Source organism: Mustela putorius, unplaced genomic scaffold, assembly GCF_011764305.1.
Source record: "Mustela putorius furo isolate JIRA1106 unplaced genomic scaffold, ASM1176430v1.1 tig00003850_pilon_pilon_pilon, whole genome shotgun sequence".
NCBI classification, from domain to species: Eukaryota; Metazoa; Chordata; class Mammalia; order Carnivora; family Mustelidae; genus Mustela; species Mustela putorius.
The window spans coordinates 18,911,636-18,920,211 of NW_025422002.1; the positions used below are offsets into that span (position 1 = coordinate 18,911,636).

The window sequence follows — 8,576 nt, forward strand, 5'->3', positions numbered from 1 at the left end:
AGAAAAAACACATATTGCAAGCCCAGAGCTAATCTCATATTCAATCAAAAAAGTTTGAAAGTTTTCCCCTTAAAGATCAGAAAAAAGACAAGTGTGTCCACTTTCACTACTCTCATTTGACAAAGTACTGGATGTCCTAGCCAGAGAAACAAGGAACACAAAGAAATAAAAGACTCCAAAAAAAAAAAAAAAAAAAAAAGGAAGAAGTAAAATTTTCTTTTTTTGGATAACATGAACTTACCTGTAAAAAAATCCTAAAAACTTCACAAAAAATTTTGAATAAACAAATTTAATAAAGCTGCCAAATACAAGATCAATATATGAAAGACAAGAATTTTGTTTTGTTTCGTTTTTTTTAAATAGTTTTTCATGTCATCCTTGCTCAGTGATCACGCTAATCTTCTCTGCATCATTCCAATTTTAGTATATGTGCTGCCAAAGTAAGCACAAGACAGGAGCATTTTAACACTCTAATGATGAACTATCTGAAAAAATAAAGAGAACAATCTAATTCACAATAGCATCAAAAGTAATAAAATACTTAGGAAAAGATTTTACTAAGAAGATGAAAGATTTGTACCCCATAAACTATAACATTGATAAAGAATTTGAAGGAGTTAAAATGTCCATACTACCGAAAACCATCTGTAAAATCAATTCCTATCAAAAATCCAATGTTAGGGGCGCCTGGGTGGCTCAGTGTGTTAAGCCGCTGGCTTCGGCTCAGGTCATGATACCAGGGTCCTGGGATCGAGCCCTGCATCACGCTCTCAGCTCAGCAGGAAGCTGCTACCTCTTCTCTCTCTGCCTGCCTCTCTGCCTGCTTGTCATCTCTCTCTGTCAAATAAATAAATAAATATTATTTTTAAAAAATCCAATATTTTTTTACAGAAGTAAGTAAAGAATCCTAAAATTTATATGAGACCATAAAAGACAACAAATAAAGCAGTTCTGAGAAAGAATGAAGAAGCGAAATTACACTTCTTGATTTGATACTATACTACAAAGCCCTCATGCTCAAAACAATAAAGTATACTGGCATAAAAATAGACCAATAAAGAAGTAGAACAGAATTGAGAGTCCAGAAATAAATCCTTTCATACAGTCATCTAATATTTGACAGGGGCCAACATATATAATGGGTAAAGATAGTCTGTTCAATAAGTGATATTTAAAACTGAATAGTCACATAAACCAGCATGAAACTGGAACCTCATATCACTCATAAATCTTAACGTGAAATAGATTAAAGACTTAAATGTGATGCATGAAACTAAATTTCCTAAAGGAAAACATAGGAAAAATTCTCCTTGACATTGGTCTTGCCAATAGTTTTTGGATACCAGGCCAAAAACACAAGCAAAAGAAGCATAAATAAATGGTATTACATCAAACTAAAGTTTCTGCATTGCCAAAAAAAAAAAAAAAGGGAATGAAAACACAATCCACAGAATGGAAGAAAATACTTACAAATCTTATATCTGAAAAGAGGTTAATAACCAACAGATACAAATAGAAAAAAATATATGATTAAAAAAATAGCAAAAGTATCTCAATAGACTTTTTTTTCAAAAAAGTTATATAAATGACCAACAGGAGCATTAAAAAGTGCTCAACGTAAAAACTCAGGGCAAAGTCATTTTGTTGTTGTTGTTGTTGTTTACCTCTGAAAAACACAACAAGATATTACTACCTATTAGAATATATACTACCAAAAAATTAAAACTAACAAATTTTGGTAAATATTGGGGAAAATGGGGAACTTATGCACTGTGATAGGGATATAAATTTGTATGGAAAACAGTATGGAGATTATTCATATTATTAAAAGTAAAATTACCATATGATTCAGTAATCCTACCTCTAGGTATATATCTAAAGGAAACGAAGTCACTATTCGAAGACATATCTGCACGCTTATGTTCATTATAAAATTATTAACTCTAAGCAAGAGATGGAAATAAGTTCAGTATCCATTAATGGATGAATGAATAAAATAAGTATGGTAAATATATACTATGGAATACTACTGAACCATGAAAAATTAAGAAATACTGCCATTTACAACAGCATGGATGGATCTTGAAGGTATTATACTAAGTGAAATATTTCAAAGATTTTATATATTTTTTTAATTTATATATTATGATATCACTTACATACAGAATCTGAAGAAAAAGCAAACTAATGGAAACTTAGAGTTGAGTTGACAAGAGGTGAACCTGGGGTGGAATAAGGTGGTCAAAGGGTACAAACTTGCAACTATAATATGAAAAAGTTCTGGGGATCTAATATACAGCATGATGATCATAGTTAATAATATATACATACATTTTTATTGTGCTTCCCTTTATTAAACTTAGCATATATCACATTCTAACAAGTTGAAAGTTTATAGCAATCTTGTATAAAATAGGTCTGCTGCCACCATTTTTCTAACAACATTTGTTCATTTTGTGTCTCTCTGTCACATGTTGGTAATTCTTGCAATATTTCAAGTTTTTTCATTATTATTGTATTTGTTATGGTGATCTGTGATCAGTAATTATGACCCACTGAAAACTCAGAACTAGTTTACTTAAGGTATATACATTGTTTTTCCTTAAAGACATAATGCTTTTGAACAGTACAGTATAGTGTTTATTTTTTATATGCACTGGGAAACATAAGTTTTTATTTGCACTGGGAAACCAAAAAAAAATATAATTTGACTTAGTTTATTGAGATAATCACTTTATTGAGGCGGTCTGGAACAAAACCCACAAGACCTCTGAAGTTTATCTCTACTGTACTATATACATAAAAGTTGCTAAGAGAGTAGATCTTAAAATTCCTTACCATACATGCATAAAAAACAGTGGCAACTATATGAGATAGTAGATGTATTAACATTTTTATGTAGATTATATTGCAATACAGATGCATGCCAATTTATCAAATTGTACAAAATTTACACAATGTTAAAAGTTTGCAATGTTATAAGAAATCATTTCTTATATTTACAAATTATAATATGTCGATTATTTTTCAATAAAGCTGGAAAAAACTTTTTGTAGAATTAATCTATTTTTCAAAAAAGGAAGTAAGGAAATAGAAACTGCAACTAACTCTGAAATAATAAAATATAAAATCCATTTTAGTTATATACACTGTGACAAAAACTATTACTTAGTTTACAATGAAGGAGTACTTTGGAAGCATGAACGATGGTCTATAAATAAGGCTGAAAGAGCTCAGTTTTAAGGTTTAAATTTAAAATCTTCTTTTGAAATACTAAACTGACCACCCACTTTTTCCAAACATAAATGTCTTAACTGCATGAATTTATTTCATACAACTCTATAATCTAGTTTCATAAGAAAGCAGCATGCAAATTTTGAATAAGACAGACTTGCTTAAGTTTCTTTATGTTCAACAGTAAAGGATACTTCCCTCAAAAGAAGAAAAATCAGCATATTTATTATGATAATTATTATTCATTATGAGATTCATATTGAATTAAGGAATATATATCCTCAGAGGGGGTAAAGTAAAATGAAATTTATTTTGGTAAATGTGTCTATGAATAGTCAATACAATGCCTCAATATAAATGAATATTATCATTTTGAACAATTTAATTACTACTATTAGAATTATTATAAGTATAAAAATAGCTATCATTTTAGCATGGAATATGAGACTCTCATGCTCCATGCTTCATTACATCCACACAACAACTCTGCATAATAAGTATTATCATCACCATTTCATGTTTGAAAAAACTGAGGCTAACACATTTAGATAACTGGTTTATGATTACATGGCTAGTAAAGATGCATCACACTAATTTAGGCTTTATGATTTCAGAATTGTACTCTTTCCACTGCACGTTCTATTACTCTGTAAATACTTGGCTTGTTTTCATTTAGTTCTTTAATTTTATTCATGTGGTGATGGCTTAAAGCTTTAAAAAATTCATTTAACCAAAAGCTCCCAAGAATTAAAAATGTCATGGATCTAATGTAGACATGGATATCATTAGTTAATGTGTAACTATATATTTTCCACTCTAGTGAGATAACAATCAGGGTATTTTTCTAAGTTTTAGTCTCTGAGTGTTCAAAAGGACTTTGTTAAAATAGAAATATTTAGACAAAGGTGATCAAAAGTCTGGATCAGGTCACCTTAAGATAAATATTAGGAAACTGAGGAAACATGGAGATTTGAACACTGAGCTATGATATAATGAATGGTTTAAAGTATTTAGTAGAGCATAGAACCTGTACCCCTGGGTATAAAAATACATTATATGTTTATAAAAAAAATAAAAATAATTTTTAAAATAAATAAATACATAAAAAAAAAAGCCCTTTAAAGCCTGGCCTTAGCCTAGCATTGCAGCTTCTGGGATATCTGTCTATCTATCATCTACCTATCTATCTATCTAGATATAAATTGGAAAACTTTTTCAACTTAAAGATTTTGAGAAATAGAACATAATTAGCACCATGGAAGATCTGTTTATGATAACAACCTAGCCCCTCCTCCCAGTTTGTTAATATTCTCTCTTATTTAATGTAACATTGTGCAAATATACCACTACTGATCTGCCGTTATGAATGAAATAACTATAATCATCTGTTTGCATATCCTGGTGAAAATATTCATTTAGTTCCATTGTTGTATTTCTAGGAATGGACCAAATTTTTTTTTTAATTTTTAAGTTTTCTAAATATTGTCCAACTTACCTCATATGTTTTTATTATGTGCACTGTCATTCCTTCACATTCTTGCAAGACATTTTCACTGTTGCCCAATATGGTAAGTGTGTAATAGTATGTCATTCTAGGTTTTAATTTACTTTTAATTTAATTTAATATAATTCCAGATTCATAATAAAGATAAACAGTTTTTATATATGATTGGCCATTTGGATTACCCTTTCTGTAAAGTACATGCTCAAATCTTTGGATATCTTAACATTGTGTCATACTGACTTCTTGAATAGTAGATTTTCTGAATGAACTTTTAGCTGTGTAGGTCTTCTCTATTTTATTTTGAACTTGTTTTCATTTCAAAATCTTTATATTTATTTTCATAATCTGCTTTTATTTTGCTTTGTCTATTATCTATCTATCTATCTATTTATTTGCAAGCAAGAGAGAGCGAGCAAGTGAGAGCGCAGGGAGGGATAGAAAAAGAAGGGAAAAGAATCTTAAGCAGGCTCCAGGCTCAGCACAGAGCCCAACTCTGGGCTCTATTTCACAACCCTGACATCATGACCTGAGCCAAAATGAAAGAAATAAAATAAAATTAAGGTGTTAAAAAAAAAGGAAAAAGAATTGGAGGTTTAATTAAGTGAGCCACCCAGGCACCCCTGTGGTATCTTAAATTAGCTGTCATATCTTTAAAGTTCTAGAGTATCCATTTAATTCATTTATAAAATCTTTCTCAATATCATTTTTAGTTTCAGTTTTTTGTTCAATTTGCTTCCCCTCTCATTTCTTTGAGTAGAGTAATCAAGCCATTTTACAATCTTTATTGATCATTTTCACATCATACTTAAAACCATTTTGTCTATCAAATCTTGTTAATGGTTTTTCTTTGTGTGCTTTGCTACATTTTGCTATGTTCAAGGCATTATATTTGAAACTCTTATTGAGTAGGGATAATTAAGAGCTATAATAATGGTATGGTCCTTCTTGGCAGGATTTTCTCTTATATCTGAGACTCTACAAGACAATCATATTCCAAATTCAGTGATTGACTTTCTCAGTTTACACAGAAGGCAAGGTAGGCTATAGTCTTATTTCTGCTTCTCCTTGTGCTTTGGGGATTTCAACTTAAATTTGGGTTGTACCAAAGTCCTCAAATTTGATTGCTGCTGGATTTTGAATTTTGTTTCTCTAGTATCAAGTGTCTATTAAAAACACAGCTCAGTGTTCAAATGCTCTCATAGCTAAAATGGCTTCAGGCATATATCTCTAGACTCTCATTGTGTTTCGTATTTTGGCCCAGTAATCCCTCACTTATTTTTATAATCATTCTGATATTTTTAACTTTAAAAGCTATTTTGTCTGGATTTTTAAGTTGTCTTAAGTAGGAGTTTTTAGATCACCATTACTAGAAGCAACAACAAATATACATGAAAATATCTGCAGTAGTTTATCACATCTTTATGGCTTTGAACTTCCATAAGCCAAAGCATCCTTCTCTAATCACTTAGGCAAACTCCAATTTACCCTTTAAAACAACACAAGAATTGCTTCATTTAAGAACATGTTCAGGGATGACTCTTCCCCACTGTTCTTACCAACATTCCCACACACTCTTTGCTACCCACACCTTGTTTATGAACTTTCATTAGGTATATCAGCGTCACCAGAATTTTGCTCTATTGTATTTTTGTCCTTTAGAGCTTTAATTAAATATTAATTCCATAGAAAGTCTGTCCCTTTTCTTTCAAACCTGGGTTAGTTATTTCTTCTCATTCTTTGTCAGAAGCTACTTTATTAGAGAAACTTACAGCTGTATTGTGACTTTGGAGCCTTTACAGTTTTTTTGACTGGAAAAATCACCCATCCCTGAGATTTTTTACGCAGCTTCCTAGCTGATATTATTCAGAAATCTGTTCAACACAGACTTTTTCAGGGAGGCCCTTTCGGACCACTCAGTTACAAAACCTCTTCTCAATCACTGCTCTTTCTGAAATGTGCTTATTTAGTTCAAATATGCATCACTATTAAAGAAAAACCAGTACGATTTTTTTCTTTTTAAAGTTGGCTTACCTATTATCTATCTCTCCCATTAAAATGTTTCCTCTGGGCTGGGGTTTTGTTGTGCTCATCTTAGGCCAGGCACTCAATAAATTGTCTCTGAATGATTGAATTGTTTGACTCCCTTGCTAGATTCTCAACTTCATGAGGCCAAGGATTGTTCTATTCAGTCCTTCTTTATCCTCAATGTCTGTTATATTGCAGTCACTTACGGGACTAATGGGAAAAATCACAGAAAGAAAGAGTTAAAACTACAGAAAAACCCCGTAGGTTCAATAACACAAAGCTTTCTAAAAATATTTAGCCCAAGAATTGAATACTGGCTGCACTTTTGATTTTTTTAAATGGTATTGAATTTAATTTAAATGGAAATACTTTAATGGTAGAATAATAAAAAAAAATTATAAAAGCAACTTGCTCCTTAAAGTAAGAATTATATAGGGCATCTCTTCTAGAAGCAAAATTTTCAAATGTCAAACATCTGAAAGCATAGAAGGAGAAGTAAGAGTGTGAATTGTACTTCAATGCTCTTTTTTTTTATATTCAGCAAACAGCTTCATTCACACCTTTCCAATTTTTTCAACTCTTTTGACAAAGCCTTCAGAGGAGTTACTGCTGATGACCACCATCACAGCCTGACAGGAGAAATTTTATAAAGAAAAATAATAGCATGTTTTTCCCAAATTGTTGAGGATATGGTGAAGCTCTGTCGGATTCAAAGGAGGAATGTACAATTCCATGCTATATATAATAATAACTTATTTTTATAAGGCACATAACTAGAGGTGCCTCCACAGGGTGAGTTCCAGAATAAAGATGGCGCCGGCTTGCCGTCTCTTCCAGCCAACAAGGCGCCAATTTCACAGTTTCGGTTCCTGAAACCTATGGCACTTCCTCCTCTCGCCCGATCTTATTGGCTCTTCCCCCTCTGTCCTCACTTCCCTTCTGCTGCTCTATATAAGGTGTACCCCCGCACAATAAAGTGAGATCCTGCTTCGACAGATTCCCCCGAGCCTGGTGTCGTCCGTTGGTGCGTCCGGGTTCGCGACACTCGCCATCCCGCTCAGCCCTGGGAAGGGGCCTCCGGCAGGTCCGGTTGCCTCCACCCCTCCGAGGGAACCCCAACAACTGGTGCCCCCATGTGAGGAACCTCGCTCTTCTCGCTGATGGGCCAATCGGTCAACAGGTGAGTGTACCCCCCTAAGTTATGGGGCAGTCCTCTTCTAAAAAAATGACCCCCCTGTTAAACCAATGAGGTTCTACCCCTCGCTAGACCCCTTTGATGTGGCTCCTTGGCCCCCGGACCTCCAACCCAGATCTCTGGCTGAGGGCCCCCCTGCGCGCCCCCCTTCCACTAACCCCTTTATTCAACCATCAGTGCCCACTCCTCCGCCTCCTTATTGCCCCCCCCTCCAGAACATACCTCCCCTGAGCCCTCCAGTTCTCTCTTCCCTGTTAATGTTAACCCAGGAGGCAACCGTCCAGCTCCATGGTACCCATGGGAACCTGGGGACCTTAAGGAGCTCAAAAAGGCAGTCTTGGAGGATGGGCCCAATGCCCCCTGGACAGAAACCATCCTCCAAGGTCTGGCCCATTCCCCATGTACGGTGGCTGACTGGCGGTCACTAGCTAGGGCCGTTCTTCCGGGTGCCCTATATATAAAGTGGACAGCCTTATATAAAGAGGAATGTCAGCAGATTGCAGAAAGAAATGCCCGAGCCAATCCAGCCATCCCTATAACTATGGGAATGCTTGCTGGGACTGATGGCCAGTATGCCTCCGGAACCCAACAGGCAGCCATCCCCCCACTTACCAGGAC

At 34.2% G+C, this 8,576-nt stretch overlaps 1 pseudogene; it reads right to left on the reverse strand.

Moving 5' to 3' along the window:
* Positions 1-329: 329 nt before the first annotated feature.
* Positions 330-448, reverse strand: LOC123387251 (annotated as a pseudogene).
* Positions 449-8,576: the final 8,128 nt, after the last annotated feature.